Raw genomic sequence first — 16,628 nt, 5'->3', positions numbered from 1 at the left:
TATGAAATAAAATATGTGAAAATTCTTCACCAGTGCCTGTGACACAGTAACTCAATATAAATGGCTGTCTTATTTTCTAATTTTACAACAACTTCATCATTAAAGTCTTACATACACATACATATAGAAAACTCTATTAATCAGATTTCCATGTAAAAGCTTTCTCATATGTAGAATCAATAGTTGACAGTATTATGATACCAAGGCAATGATAGATTCCAGTAAAACCTAACACTGTTTGAGTAGTCTATCAGGCACTGTATATCACAAGCTGGACTTAATTCAATTATCAAAATTTTTTAAGACAAATTCCTCCTCCTGTTATCTTTGTACCCAGGAAGGTCTGCTTTGTCCTGCCTTGTACCCAGAAAAGTCTACTTTGACTCAAAACCACAACACTAGTGATCACAGAGCAGATATGTTTGACCACAAAAGCCAGAATTCTTAACCATTGCCCTTTACTGCTCAAATATGTTCCAAAGCAGAAAGTTTGCTTAAACATTTTTTGCAGTAGAGTTCCAACTCTTAATACATTTTAACAAATTGGTAAATGAATTGATTTTACATATGTGCCAACTCTGTTAATTTGAGTAATATCTAAGCATCGCAATTTTTTTTTTTTTAAGATTAGTCAAATTACTGCAATGGGGTTTCCCTGGTGGTTCAGTAGTAAAGAATCTGCCTGCCAATACAGGAGATGCAGGTTCTATCCCTGGTCTGGGAAGATCCCCTGGAGAAGGGAATGGCCCCTCACTCCAGTATTCTTGCCTGGAAAATCCCATGGATAGAGGAGACTGGTGGGTTACAGTTTATGAGATCACAAAAGAGTCAGACATGACTTAGCAACAAAAACAAGTATCACAATTTCCAATTCTCTTATTTCAGACAGGTTTCTATACTATGATTACAATTTTGTCCTGCTGCTGCTGTCATTTCGGTCGTGCCCAACTCTGTGCGACCCCAGAGACAGCAGCCCACCAGGCTTCCCCGTCCCTAGTTTTGTCCTAGAAAATAGAAAATCTGGTAAATAGTAAACTAATAGTGAAGTTATAATTTTATCGACACTGACATAGTATATTAATGTATAAATAAGTGAGGACATCCCCTTCATTCATTACTGGTTAAAATTCAGTAGAAATAACCCATTTTGTTTGAGCAAAACTGAAAAGGAAAATAAACTGACCAGTGATTGCTTCCTTACCATCAGCTAATACGAACTCTAGTAATGTGCTCTACTCTATCGAGAATAAGTTAGTAGCTACCCAAAAGAAACTAACTTATGTCTTCTATTCTCTAAAAATAATTTCTTTCTAAGATCTACTTGTCAGGATAAAATACTCACTTGTTGCAGTGTAATCAAGAGCTTTATGTGACTAAATGATTATGCCACAGTTTATCATATGATCCTATAGGAGTCTGTACAAAAACAAAAACTTTTAACTCTTAATATTGGTCTTCCTCTACTCCACACTAAAGTCAAGTTAGGCAAATTCTTTACCACTGATCCACCAGGGAAGCCTGCTAGAGGTTTATCCATTTTATTTTTATTTGTTTGCTTGTTTTGAACAAGCAACTTCTTGTTTCACTAATTTTTTCCATCGTTTTCCTATTTTCAATTTTATTTATTTATACTCTGTGTTATCTTACTTCTGCTGCTGCTTTGGTCTTCTTTGTCTAGTTTCTTGATGTAGAAACTTAAGTTACTAATTTGAAAACTTCCTTCATTTCTCAGGCAAGCATTTAATGCTATAAATTCCCCTCTCAGAACTTCTTTCATGACATTTCACATAGCATTTTGATATACTGTATTTTCATTGTCATTCTGTTCTTTTTGTTGTTGTTTCTGTTGAGACTTCCTCTTTGATACATGAATTTTTAGAAGTGTATTTTCAAATTTCTGTGTTTGAATGTATTTCTACTGTCTTTCTGTTTTTGATCTCTAGTTTGATTTCATTACGGTCAGAAAATATACTCTATATGATTTTAATTTGGTGTTTTATACCCCAAGATATAGTCTGTCTTAGCTACTTTTCCATAGAGGCTTGATTTAAAAAAAATACATACTCTGCTATTGCTGAGTTAAATGCTCTATATATGTCAATTAGATGTGCTGGTTTGATTATATTGTTCAGCTATTTATAAACAAATTTTGGATTTGTCTACTTTTCAGTCTATTTTTGTTTCATGACTTTTTTTCTTCATATCTATTGTTTGGTATGCACACAATTCAATTTGTTATGTCTTCCTGGTGAATTTATCCTTTTATCATTACATAATGTCCCTCCTTTTCTCTAGCAATTTTTATTGTTCTGAAATATACTTTATCAGATATGAATAGAACCACTCCTTTTTAATAAATGAATATTGGCGTGGAATACCTTTATCTATCTTTTTACTTTCAAATTACCCATGGCATTGAATTTGAAGTGCGTGTCTTATATAATACATAGTTGGGTTGTTCATAAACATTTTTATATCCATTTCATTAGAATAAAATCTCTATACATTGTAGGCAGTATTCATTAGTACCTCACAGCTGTGTTGCATACCTATTTGTTTTACATGTGGCACTTTTTTCCATCTATAGAAATAGACAGAATATTTTTGTCACATCCTCCAGACCATAGATAGATTTTTCTGGCCCCATTTTCATATTAATATCTTAGACCTCTCTTCAGTGCTTCTAGCTTCATAGCGATAGCTTAAATTCAGCTCTCTGTGTACTTACGTCTGCTTCTCCACCTCAGTCTGGTCCCAGTCCCCAGCGGTAGGACCTAGATCAAATTGGAAAATTACACCAGGTTTTTGTGTATTAGCCCCCAATCAATGGTTTCAAGTTCATCTTTAAGAATATTGTTGTTTTATTCAAATTTCTCTATGTTTTGGACCAGACAAGTTTTCTTCTGCACTGAAATGACTGAGTCTGAGAGCTGATCCTCACCAGCATCCCACCTGGGTTTAATTCATTCATTCACTGCTTTCATTCTCTCTTTCTATTTTATATTATTGTTTAACCAGCATTTATTTATAATGCTTATTACACGCCAGGCACTATCCTAATCATAGCTTAACTCATACCTCACAATAACTTTGTAAAGCATGTATTTTCGCTATCCCCATGTTATAGCCGGGAAAACTGAGGCACACAGAGTTGCTGTAACTTGCCCAAAAGTCATGAGCTAGTAAAGAGTAGAGGCAAGATTTCAATCCAAGCCCTCTAGCTCTAGATTGGGTTTCCCTGGTGGCTCAGATGGTTAAGAATCTGCCTGCAATGCAGGTGACCCAGGTTTGATCCCTGGGTCAGGACGATCCCCTGGAGGAGGGCATGGCAACACACTCCACTATTCTTGCCTGGAGAATCCCATGGACAGAGGACCTTGGTGGGTTACAGTCCATGGGGTCGCAAAGAGTCCGACAGGACTGAGTGACTGACTTCCTCTTCATCTAACTCTAGATTCTGTCCTTTTTATTTTTATTTTTTTAGCTTATAAAGAACAGAAATTTATTTCTCACAGTTCTGGGAGCTGGAAGTCCTAGATTAGGGTACCATTATGGTAGAGCCTCTTGATGAGCGTGAAAGAGGAGAGTGAAAAAGTTGGCTTAAAGCTCAGCTTTCAGAAAATGAAGATCATGGCATCTGGTCCCATCACTTCATGGGAAATAGATGGAGAAACAGTGGAAAAAGTATCAGACTTTATTTTGGGGGCTCCAAAATCACTGTAGATGGTGACTGCAGCCATGAAATTAAAAGACGCTTACTCTTTGGAAGAAAAGTTATAACCAACCTAGACAGCATATTCAAAAGCAGAGACATTACTTTGCCAACAAAGGTCCATCTAGTCAAGACTATGGTTTTTCCAGTGGTCAGGTATGGATGCGAGAGTTGGACTCTGAAGAAAGCTGAGCACTGAAGAATTGATGCTTTTGAACTGTGGTGTTGGAGAAGACTCTTGAGAGTCCCTTGGACTGCAAGGAGATCCAACCAGTCCATTCTGAAGGAGATCAGTCCTGGTTGTTCTTTGGAAGGACTGATGCTGAAGCTGAAACTCCAGTACTTTGGCCACCTCATGCGAAGAGTTGACTCATTGGAAAAGACTCTGATGCTGGGAGGGATTGGGGGCAGGAGGAAAAGGGGACGACAGAAGATGAGACGGCTGGATGGCATCACTGACTCAATGGACGTGAGTGTGAGTGAACTCCGGGAGATGGTGATGGACAGGGAGGCCTGGTGTGCTGCGATTCATGGGGTCACAAAGAGTCAGACACGACTGAGCAACTGATCTGATCTGATGGTAGAGGAAGTTCCCTGGTGACTCAGATGGTAACCACTATACTATCATTCATACTACCTCTTGAGTTAATTTTCTAAAACATAGATCTAATTACAGAAAATTAAATCAAATTCCTCCCTTACCATACAAGTTCCTTCACATCTGTCTTCCACAAGTTTTTCTCACTTCTTCAACCACCTCTCTCCAAACTCCACTTTGATGGAATCATCATTGAAGGTTCTGGTCATTCTGAACTTCTATTTCACGTATATTCACTCCCTAAAAGGATGCCCTTTTCTTCTCCTGATACATTTATACCCATTTTGCAAGTTTGAAATAAAATTCCATTCTGTAGGAAGTCTTCCTGGTGTATCCTAGGATGAAGTCAATCACTATGTTCCTAAGCACTTTATTCATTTATTATTATCACAGGTTTGCATTGTGACTCATTTATTTAGGTGCTGGGACTGTTTCTACTTGAGAGCAAAGTCCATGTACTGTTCATTTGCAGTGTCTCTGTCATTTGTGCCCCTTATAAATGCATGCGTGCTAAGTCGCTTCAGTCCTGTCCAGCTCTTTGCGACCCCATGGACTATAGCCTGCCAAGCTCCATCTGTCCATGGGATTCTCCAGGCAAGAATTCTGGAGTGGGTTTGCCATGCCCTGCTTCAGGGGATCTTCCTGACCCAGGGATCGAACACTCATTTAACTATTAAAATCAAATACAATACTAAAAATTGGCAACTTTGGGCAGAGTACTTACAATGTGCAGAAATTTTCAGTGTTTTTATATAGGTTCTCTTTAAATTACTAACTCTTCAAAAGGTAAATATCATCTCCATTTTCTACATGAGAAAACTGAGAGTCAGTAAAAGACACACAGCAACTAAGCTTGAGAGTCAAAATAAATATACAGTTGGGACACATTATTAATGTCCATGTAAAACAGTTCAGTGATAAGGAACTTTCTGGAATGCTCTAAACATCTTTTTTTTTTTTAGCAAAAAGTAATGAAAAAGCTATTTATAATCTAGAAAAATTACTGAAACTGTCTTTAAAAATATGCTTTTGAAATTTAATAATTCAGTTCAACAACAATGCTAATAGAACACCACGTAGGCAGAAAAAATTGGAGCTGAAGGAAACTCCAAATAAAAAATGATGATGCAAGGTGCAAAGTTCATGTTTTCTGAATCTTGAAAACAGCATACAAGAATATTTACTAAGGAATAGTGGTATAGCTCTAACATTAGGACTGAGGCCCTAAAGCCAGTTGTTTTACCAGAATCAGTAACTGTTATGAAAATGGTTTGAGAGCAGAGACCTTATCTTAACCCCTCTATTGCAGGCAATATACATTGATGTTAATAAAAGAGAGGAAAAATGAAATCACTCAGTTTTCCCAGTCTTCTTTTTTCTTCCCAGAATAACATCAAAAACTCCTCTTAAAAGTCTGCAATGTATTCATCTGTTTATTCATTCATTCATGCTTTCCTTTGATAAATATATAATAAATTTTATTATTACTGAGGCCCTACTTCAGGCCAGGCACAGCTCCATGAAAATGAGAAAATGGGAAAACATGGAAAAGAGCATCCTTGCTTATGCAACAGGCCCATGTTCTCTTCCTTAAAGTAGAATTTCTCTCCTATAGTAGAAGTTCATCAAATTAGGTCTTCAATTTCTCCTGCTTGTGCTTTTGCTTAATGAGAATCCTTAATGATCAAAGAATGCAACAAAGTTCCCAAAGGATCAAATATCTCTTAGGTTGAGAATCAACCAGTCAATAGAGCAAAAAAGAAATATGGCTCTTAAAGCTGTGAACTGTGATATAATCTTAAATTGTCATGCTCACACTTTCTAAAGTGACAAAAAAAAAAAAAAAACAGCAAATTTGGGGAAACAGCTACAGGAAGAGAAAATCTCATCAGGAAAGTGCAAAGTCTGCCTTCTTTACAAAGAAAGGGAATGTGAGAGTGTGTTACCCGATATTGACCACAGACACATATATGTAATACAAAAGGTGTGGTTTTGTCTCTGAATTGTGATAATAGTGCTTCCTTCCGAATAAAATGTGCTTAGAGCAAGTGATTTAACTTGCTAATTCTTCATTCCCAGGTGGTAACAAACGGCCCCCATCCCTCCCGGGATAGAATCTGTTACACGGAGAACACAAGCGGTTGAAAGTTACAGGAGAATCGATGTGCTGCCAGATGACCATTTATAGAACTGACTCACCATGTGTCCTTAGCAATGCTGGGAGTTTCCCTATTTATAACATGGGGTTCATAGAACTTGTCAGTGAGAATGTGTGAACTCTCAAGTAAAATTTAGTACCTAGCACCCGGTGCTCAGAGTTATCACATTATTACCCAAATTGGAATTGGCTTTGCGACAGATTTCAAATACCAGAATCCTGCAAAACAACTGCAACAAGTCTGTACATTCCTAGCAAATCTGATAGCACATTCAAAATATTGGTGCATCTGGTTTTCCCTCAGGCGGCAGCTGCAGCCGCTCAAGTTGCTGTGGAATCTGAAGTGACAGCCCCCTCCTGGCTGGCAGCGTCGCTGTCACTCAGGAGAGAGATCACAGAGCCTAGATCCTTTCGGCCTCTGACGCACAGCTCACAGACGTCAGCGGGAGACCTGATGGCATGTCAGGAGAGAGATTAGAAACCTGCAAAGCTGGAATGCCTTCTCCTGCCCACAGACATTCAGCCATCCCTGTTGGGACTGGACAGATCTAGAAATGAGGCAAAATTGCATCTGAAACCTCCACTTTCTTAGCTTTTCAACAACAAGAGAGAAGCAAACCCAGAAGTATGAATTTTGGTGTTGACTGACATCTATGGTTCAAAAAAAAAAGTGAGACTGTATTTTTTTTTTAACAGCAAAAATATTTTGTATTGGGGTGTAGCAGATTAACAGTGTTGTGATGGTTTCAAGTGAACAGTGAAGAGATTCAGCCATACATACACATGTGACCATTCTTGTATTTTGAATGGCTCCAGGGGTGGGGCAGGAGAAGTTTAAGAAAACATAAGCAGACTACATTTTTTTCCTCCAATTTTCTGCAACTTTTTTTCTGCAACAGGATTTCCTGATCACATCATGAGGAACTATGTAAATACGCCTCCTTTGACTTTACTGGTAAGAATCATTTCCTGTCAGGTTCTTTCAAAGAAGAAAAAAAGACCAGACCCCCGCCCCCCACCCACAAACAGCCAAAAATAGAAAGGTAGAAATTGTCATATGAAATTGGATCAGGAAAATTTTTTAAGAGAAATGAGCATTATTGTGTAATTTGTTCTTGGTTGCTTTTGCTTTGATGTCTGTTGTTTTGTATTGTTCTTTTGGTCAAACACATGACTTACATTGTGATACACTGGTATTCCCATCTTCCAAGCAGTGTTCAAAATAAACTTCACTCCTTGAAAGATTTAGGGTTTATATCAAGCCCGGGGCGATTCATTGTGAAAAACACTTTCTCTCTCCGTTCTCATTCCCACCTTGTTTTTGTTCATAGTGAAAAGTAGGAAATCTTTAGTTGGCGCACATATGGGCATTTAGTGTAAGACAGAAAAATGTTCCAAAATGTTTTTCCACACAATAACAGAAAAAAAATAAATAAATTCATGGAGCCAGATGGATCATTTGCCTTCTTGTCTAGATGATTCTCTCTCTCTCCCTCTATCTTGAACTTGCAACATTTAATACTTCCACAGTAGTACCATTCAGATCCTTTAAGCAGTTGCCTGAAGGTTTCAGCCATTTCTGCCTACTTGAGGTGTTGCTGGTATTTACCTAGCTCAAAAATTCCTTACAATTGTTCAGTCGTTCCCTCCCTCCCCCGCTTTCTCCTACCCTTTCTCTCTCTCAGTATATCTAGGGAGTCCTACTGCTAAATGAAACACTCGGGAAAACTCATGGAAATATGGGTGGAGGGAGGAGCAAGATCAGGGCAGGAGATTAAGAAGCACAAGCTACAACATAGAAAACAAATAATGTGCAAGAATATATTGAATAAGACAGGGAATAAAGCCATTATTTACGGTAACTTTAAGCGGACTATAATTTATAAAAATTATAATATTACATATTATGTTGTTCAGTCACTAAGTCATGTCCAACTCTTTGTGATCCCATGGACTGCAACATGCCAGGCTTCCCTGTCCTTCATTATCTCCCAGAGTTTGCTCAAACTCATGTCCATTGAATTGGTGATGCCACCCAACTATCTCATCCTCTGTCTTCCCCTTCTCCTCATGCCTTCAGTCTTTCCCATCAGGATCTATTCTAATAAGTCAGTACTTCGCATCAGGTGGCCAAAGTATTGGAGCTTCAACTTCAGCATCAGTCCTTCCAATGACTATTCAAGGTTGATTTCCTTTAGGAATGACTGGTTGGATCTCCTTGCAGTTCAAGGGACTCTCAAGAGCCTTCTCTAGCACCACAGTTCAAAAGCATCAATTATAACATTTTAAATCAGCTACACCTTAATAAAAAAGAAATATACTTTTCTCAAAGGGTTTTATGTGGAAACTACTAGTAAAGTGTAGCTTCATCTACATGTAAGTCTCCATTATTACTCCAAAGTCTGCTGCTATCAAGTGGAATCCAAAATCTTCCTTTCCTTCTGTAATAAAACAGCCTCTTTAAGATTAGAGAAACAAAATCTACACTAGGAATAAGGCATAAGGTTTGATGCAGAAAATAATTTTCTAACTTGGGAACACAGTCAGGAAAGCGCATTTGAAAACTCTTTTCTTTCTATTCTTTTCTGGTCAATGGTGAACTTTTAAAGCATTACATACTCCTAGGGCAATTAGATTCACTTCAACAAAATTTGATAGTGGGTTAAAAAAAAAAAAAAAAAGCAAGTGAAACCTGGTTATAACTGGAAGGGAAATAGGGGGCAAAGCCTTGCATGCAGCCTTAGGAATGTGAAGAGAAGTAGCAGTAGGGCCACAATAGATTGAGCTGACAGCCCCAGACAAACAGTCATCTTCTTATTTCAGTTACTTCATTACCAATGCATCAAATGAAAGAGCAGAGTCGCCTTTACATGAGACACATCAGAGCTTAAACGAGTTCGTGGGCTTCCCAGGTGGTTCTAGCAGTAAAGAAGCCACCTGACAATGCGGCAGGCATAAGAGACACGGGTTTGATCCGTGGGTCAAGAAGGTCCCCTGGAGGAGGAAATGGCAACCCACTGCAGTATTTTTGCCTGGAGAATCCCAAGGGCAGAGGAGCCTGGGAGCCTGGCCGGCTACAATCCATGGGGTTGCGAAGAATCAGATGCAACTGAAACTACGAGATACTTATGCTCAAGAGGTATGCTCAGGAAACAAGACTGTGTTCTACAGGTCGTAGTTCTTCTTATTAACTGTAAATATATGCCTCTGCCTTTAAAACACTGGCTTACAGAATCATATCCCCTCTGCTGTCACCCCATAAATCAGTGTGCACATCCTTTTTTGCAACAAAAAGCTCTAATTCTAGAATTTTCTATGTGGTTCATCATGCCCTTGGGTTAAGACATTTTCTTGCCCTCATATTCAAGCACTGTAAGATGGGTTTTCAGTGATATAGGTCTAAGTCTATTCATTTTCATTCTAATCTCAAAGCTTTTCCTACCTGTGGTTCTCTATGTCATCCCTTTACCCTAAGATCTCCCTGCTGGCCTTTAGAACTGCTCCTCTTCTGGACTGTTACCTTGACTGACTGTTTATTACACATTCCTTTTGGCATGGCTTTTCCTTCCTTTTGCTGAGCTGAGTACCCTCCAAACAAGGATTACTGGTTTCACTTTTTTTTTTTTTCCTTCTTCCTTCCTTGAGAAAGCCCATCTGCTTCAGGTCTGCAACCATCGTGTTTTTTTTGGTCAATGATTTACCCACTGACCCCCAGCCCCATCAAGTCCCACATTTCTTCCTGTTTTCTGATGGTGACACCCTCTGCCGACCCTCTCAGTTGAAAAGAATAAACACTCAAGTCTCCATTTCCTCCCAAGGGTTGTCCAGTCTCACAGACAGGACCCTTCTCAATTGCACTAACTCTGTAGAATCATCTCTCTTCCGTCTCCCAGAAGCCTTTTTTTTTTTCTCTATCACACTTTATCCGTTGCCAGATTCTGCTGTTGTTTCCTCTGCATTATCTTGGAGAGATCTGCTCCTTCCTCTCAGCGCAGCAGACAGACACCTGAATTGGAGTTTCTAGTCTTTGACTAAATCGGCTCTCATTTTCCTGCATGCCGCATGTTCTCAAAGTCCTGTTTTGTTTTGTTTTTTAATCAGTTAGTATCACCATTCCTACCCACTTTTCTTCGCATTTTCTTCCGGCCTTTCTTTGACTTTGCACTCAGTTCTGTTTCATTTGTACTGGGTTTGGAGACCTTCCTCCAATACAGTCTGCAAGCATTTTCTGTCTCTTTCACACTCCTTTCCTTTACAAGCCAGTTGAGAGAATTTCCAACCCTTAATAGATAACTTGATTTATAGTCTGAAGATAGCTCAGTGTCTGCACTTCCAGGACAGTGATTGACCTGGATCAGCATCATCCTAGAAACCTGAAGTACGGCTAGTGCATCTGAGGACTTGAATTTTCCATTTTACTTTTAATTTAAAAAGCACATGTGTCTAGTGACTACTGTACTGGACAACACAGTCTAATTCTAGGACCTTAGCTATCAAGTAATGCTATGAGAGTTCAGACTATTAAACACAATAAGCTTTTCCAAGGACCTAAGAAAATATATAAAACCTGGAAATATTATTATTAGAAAATAACAGACATATTATTAGAAAATAACAGAAAACCTCAAATTCAAAATTAATAAATGTTTAAATATTGCAAAACATATGGTGTCAGTTTTTTAAAAATCTTATTTCAGGAATCAAAGAAAATTGCATTGTGTTTCCACATAATTTGTTTATTTTTCCTCTTCGCAAGAATTCCAAGTATACATAATAATTGCCAAGAAATCAAATCATAGCCAATTGCAAATTAAGTGAGTTTCTCATGGTCAAATTCTATGATAAACAAAACTGTAAAAACCTCTAAAAATATTTTTAAAATTTTCCTGGCTGCGTCAGGTCTTCGTTGCAACATGCCAGATCTTTGTTTTGTGCACAGGCTCTCTAGTTGCGGTACACAGACTTTGTTGCTCTGGGCATATGGTATCTCAGTTCCCTTGTCGTAGTCACGCATTCTGGGCAACAAACTCACTCAGAAGGACAATGCAGATAGTGGAGTGCAGTTTATTACACCGGCGGGCCCAAGGCAGAGTCTCCTCTCAGCCAAGGACCCCAACCAGCATTTGTGAAAATCTTTTATACCCCATGTGTGTGTGTCTGAACCCACCACTCCAAATTCCTTGAGACTTACATAAACCAAGGAAAATACAATCCCAATAACCCCATCATTCACATGTTATGTGCTCATGTGCTCAAACAATCAAACAATTAGCCAATAATCGATAAGCCCGAGGTTACACTCCAATTGATACAGAAAAATGTATGGCCTGTCTGGAGGAAGGGGTGATTAGTGTATGTTTTCTCTTAGGTGATGAGTAACCTAGATACGATCTTCAAGGTTCCCCTGTCTGGAGGGGGTCTTATCCTTCTGTTGTTGTTTTCATAGACACTAAACACAGAGTTCAGAGTCCATTGGAAAGGTGGCCGAGCATGATCACCATGAGCAGGCCTAAGACGGAGTCAGGCCCTATGAATCCTTTCTTCATTCCCCGCTCTTGATGCTCTTAACTCATATTATGAGCATCATTCATAGGGATATGTTGCACCCTGGGTCTCCGACTACCAGTTTGGGAGAATGACATCAACCTTCGGGTTACAAAGTTCATAATACATGATAAAATTCAGGGTCCACAAAGCAGAACTATCAAGGCAACTATAACAGTGGTAAATATAGTTTTCCACCAATTACCTTTCACCCAAGATAGGACCAAAGTCCAGCAAGGAAGGTTTTCATTTGACATTGCTTTTACTTGGTTTTTCATGTCATCTAAAGCAGGTGATACCTTGCCAGATAAGTCAGGAATGTATACACTTTAATTCAGCCTTAATTATGGCACAGGTCCCTCCTTGAGCAGCTGTGAGTATGTCCACAGCCATGCTATTACGAATTACCGCTTTTCTCATTTGGATTTGCTCTTCATTTAAGGCTTGGATGGCTTTTGTTCTATCTAGGAGGGCCTGTTTTGTGAAATTAGTCCAGGCCTCTACTTTAATCATGATATCTGTTGTCCCTGTAGAGGATACGAATAAGGCAACAATATACTCATATCACTGAAACACAGATCTTGTCCACGTAGCATGTAAACAAGGTAGATTTACCGGGGCTACCGGGGTAGATTTACAAGTAGGTTGGGCTTTTGTTACACTGGCATTTATATCAAATGTAACCCCATGACCCGAGTCTATTGACTGAAGGTCTTACACCGAGAGAGCAAGGAGAGGTTATGATTGGCAAGAGAGAGGAAAGTCTCTTTTTGTCATCCCTGAAAAGAGCAGAGTGGTTTAAACTCTCCTTGGCAGAGCGGCGACACCCTCCAAGGAATTCCATCCATCACTGATAGAGGCATAGCCCTACCTACCCAGCAGCAGGAAGTGCTGTGGAAGTCTGCATAGGAACATGCCCATGAGATGAAAACATTGTCCTGAGTTGAAACGGAAGTTAAATTCAAAATCACGTTGATGAGGCCAAGCAGCAGGAGTTGATTGTGCCGCTTCATCCTGAAGGGGCTCGTCCAGGATCTTCTTTTCCTTCTTCTTAAGGATGGTCTTAGTCTCTCAAAGGTCAGTGGGGTCCCTCTGTGCAGCCCACTCAGCGTTTTTTGGGTCTGTGTGGTATGTTCTCTTCACCCTCGTATGATGGACCCAAGGGACAATACCTGCAACTTTAATTGCAGAAGGGGTAGTTAGAATAACATAAGGGCCCTTTCACCAAGGGGCTAGCAAATCATGTTTCCAATCTTTGACCCATACTTGGTCACCAAGCATAAACTCATGAATCTGTTCCCCAAGGGGGAACGGCACCCTTTCTTGTACAAACTTGGTTCCTGATTTATTACCTTACTCAGTTCCATCTGCTGTGAAATCCTATCCCCCCTTACCTGAGGCAAATTTGTTGACACCTGTTTTATTATGGGAGGGGCCTCCCATACACAATTTCTTATGGAGAACAGCCTTGGGACTGTGGGGTCATCCTGAGTCTGAGCAGAGCCGTCAGAAGCAAGTCCACCCAGGGGCAGTCAGTCTCTATGATCCAGCTGGAGAGTCTCTTTAAGGTCCGGTTGGTTCATTCCACCATCTGAGAACTCTGGCCTATATGCAGTGTGCAGTTCCCATTTGATGTTTAAAGTTTTGCTTACTTGTTGTACTAGATCAGCTACAAAAGCCGGGCCATTGTCTGAACCAATGCTGGTAAGAAGTCCAAATCTGAGAACTACTTCCCTAAGCAGGCACTGGGCTACTTCTGATGGTCTTTCAGTCCAGGTAGGAAAAGCTTCTACCCATCCTGAGAACGTACATACCATGACCAGCAGGTAACAGTAGTGTCGGTGAGGTTTCATTTCAGTGAAGTCCACTCCCAGATGTTCAAAGGGCAGCATGCCTTTCAGCTGAATACCCGGAGGTTTTTGTCTGAATACCCGAGAGGCAGCATTAACCTGTGAGCAGGCAGCATGGCCTAGGTGGGTCGCTTGGTGTGCTTGGCTTACCAGAGTGTGTGCCAGCTCCTCCGGTACCAATAATTTGCCACTTGGCAATTCCCACCATCCCTTTTCAGTCTTGATGGCCCTTCCGCTTTGGCTAACCTGACAGCCGTTGTCCTTGTTTTATCAGGCTGGTGCCAACTAGGGTCTGGACCCTTGTGTCCTTCTTTAAAACAAACCCCAGATACCTTACCTCCTCCTTGCAGATCTGTGCCTTCTTCTTCGACACCCAGTAACCTGCTTCCATCAGCAGCTGGAGCAGTGCTTTTGTCCCTTCCCAGCATTTTTCCTTGGTCTCAGCGGCCAGCAGCAAGTCAACCCCATATTGTAGGAGCCAACATCCATACACTTCTGGATGGAATGAGTTCAGGTCAGAAGCCACGGCTTCCCCAAAGATGGCTGGGGAGTTCTTAAACCCTTGTGGGGGAGTCCAGATGAGCTGTTGCTTGGTGCCCCCAACTGGATCTTCCCATTCAAAGGCAAAGATGGGCTGTGACGCTGGGGCGAGGCATACGCAGAAGAAGGCAATGAAATCTAGGCGGGTATAAACTTTAGTCCTCGGCAGGAGGAGGCTAAGTAAGATATAGGGGTTTGGAACTGCTGCTACTTCTGCTAAGTCGCTTCAGTCGTGTTCGACTCTGAGCGACCCCAAGGACAGCAGCCCACCAGGCTCCCCCGTCCCTGGGATTCTCCAGGCAAGAACACTGGAGTGGGTTGCCATCTCCTTCTCCAATGCATGAAAGTGAAAAGTGAAAGTGAAGTCGCTCAGTCGTGTCCGACTCTTAGCAACCCCCTGGACTGCAGCCTACCAGGCTCCTCCATCCATGGGATTTTCCAGGCAAGAGTACCGGAGTGGGGTGCCATTGCCTTCTCCGAGATCTAGGCGAGTATAAACTTTAGTCCTAGGCGGGAGGAGGCTAAGTAAGATATAGGGGTTTGGAACAGTGGGGTGTAAAGTCACAGTAGCCTGGTTGACTAGCCTGAGATCCTGTACAGGCCTATAGTCCTGTCCTCCTTCCTTTTTGACTGATAGCGGTAGCGGGTCCTGGACCTTTCTAACCTGGATGGTGCTTGGTTTGAGTTCTATTATCGCTGGAGCTTGATGTTTAGCCATCCTAGGGGGAGATGGTGGTTGTCTTCCGCCCAGACCTCAGGGAATAATTGAGTTAGCTCTCTCTCATGCTCTTCCGGCCCACCTGCTTCTGCCTTCGGAGGCTCATGCAACCTCCACTCATCTTGGGGGGGGGGGTCTCGAGAGAGAGCAAATAAGTCATAGTGCCCATCTGGAAGGTGGGCCTCTCCTCAGGGGAGAAAGTCACTTGTGCTCCTAGTTTGGAGAGCAAGTCTCTTCGCAACAGGGGTACTGGGCACTCAGGAATGTAGAGGCATTCATGAATCACTTGGTGACCCCCCATCTGACATTTTCTGGGCTGGCGAAACGATTTAATCATGTCTTCTCCCGATACCCCAGTTACAGCGGTAGTCTTTTTGGACAGTGGTGCCACAGGTTTTGTTACTACCGACAGTTCTGCTCCTGTATCCACCATTAAGTCAATGTTTTGGTCCCCCACTTCTAAAGTTACCATGGGTTCTTGGGGACCTGATATCTCTGAGCTCAGGCAGCCCTATTTAATTTCCAAGCCAGCAAGCCCCACAACTGCGGGAGCTTCCTCTTCCTTCCTTACCTTAGGGCATTCATTCTTCCAGTGGCCAAAAGCTTGGCACCGGGCATACTGGTTTGGCCGTCACAGGGCCCGGGGCCTCCGTTGGGACTGGTTGAAGGACTGTCCTGTCCCTGGGGCAGAGGAGGTTTTCAGGAGGGCCTGAGATAGACTTTCCCAAAGCAGCAGTTAGCACTGCAAATCTCTTGTCTGTTCTCTTTCATTCCCTCCGGCTATCTGGCGGAGCGCAGTTTCTGCTTAATTCCAACGTCTCCCTCCCCTTCTTGTCAGTACTCACTGGGAGAGGCACATACAGCTTGGGCGGTTCGGTGGGAGCGGATCCTGGAAGTGTTGGCCAGAGGCTTCTGTCACCTGGATCAGAGCCTCCCGAGGTGGCGGCTCTACAACCCCAGGGAGGGCTGGCGGAGAAGCAGCAGCTGCTGCAGGACTTCACCTGGCCCTGGATGGGGCAGTACGGCGGCCTCCGGTCCTGGTGGAGCACTGGGAGGCAGGCGCGTCATTATCCATTATGGGGGAGGGGTCAGGTTGTCCCCATCCAAATCCTGTAGAATTTCCTTTTTTATCATCAGTCATTTTTTGTGCCATTAATATTTTTCCCTTTCCCTTCTGGATACAGAAGCTTGTCCAAGTAGGAGGGTCTTGAGCTCACCCGAGCCATGAGTCAATATATGGATATTGATCCAGGTGTCCTGGCTCTCCTCTGAATAGACTGCTTCCTCTATTGTTAAGTTCATGGTGTTCTCTGGTGGCCATCCTACTCCCAGAGGGGGCCATTCGACCTCACAGAGTATGTGGAGGCGGTGAGGCGTCATCTTCACCCCATAGTCTCCTCCTAATCCCCTCTTTAAATGTTTAATCCTGCGCTCCAATACAGTTGCCTTAGATTCACTTCCCCCATCTTGCTTACCTTCTCGGACCTTCTTCTACTTTTCCTTTTCAT

At 41.7% G+C, this 16,628-nt stretch overlaps 1 pseudogene; it reads right to left on the bottom strand.

Moving 5' to 3' along the window:
- Positions 1-12,032: 12,032 nt before the first annotated feature.
- LOC121820238 (endogenous retrovirus group PABLB member 1 Env polyprotein-like) lies at positions 12,033-13,025 on the bottom strand (annotated as a pseudogene).
- Between the last annotated feature and the right edge of the window lie 3,603 nt (positions 13,026-16,628).

Source organism: Ovis aries, chromosome 8, assembly GCF_016772045.2.
Source record: "Ovis aries strain OAR_USU_Benz2616 breed Rambouillet chromosome 8, ARS-UI_Ramb_v3.0, whole genome shotgun sequence".
NCBI lineage: Eukaryota > Metazoa > Chordata > Mammalia > Artiodactyla > Bovidae > Ovis > Ovis aries.
The sequence above is the reverse complement of the archived record's forward strand: the minus strand, read 5'-3'. Positions and strand labels throughout refer to the sequence as shown.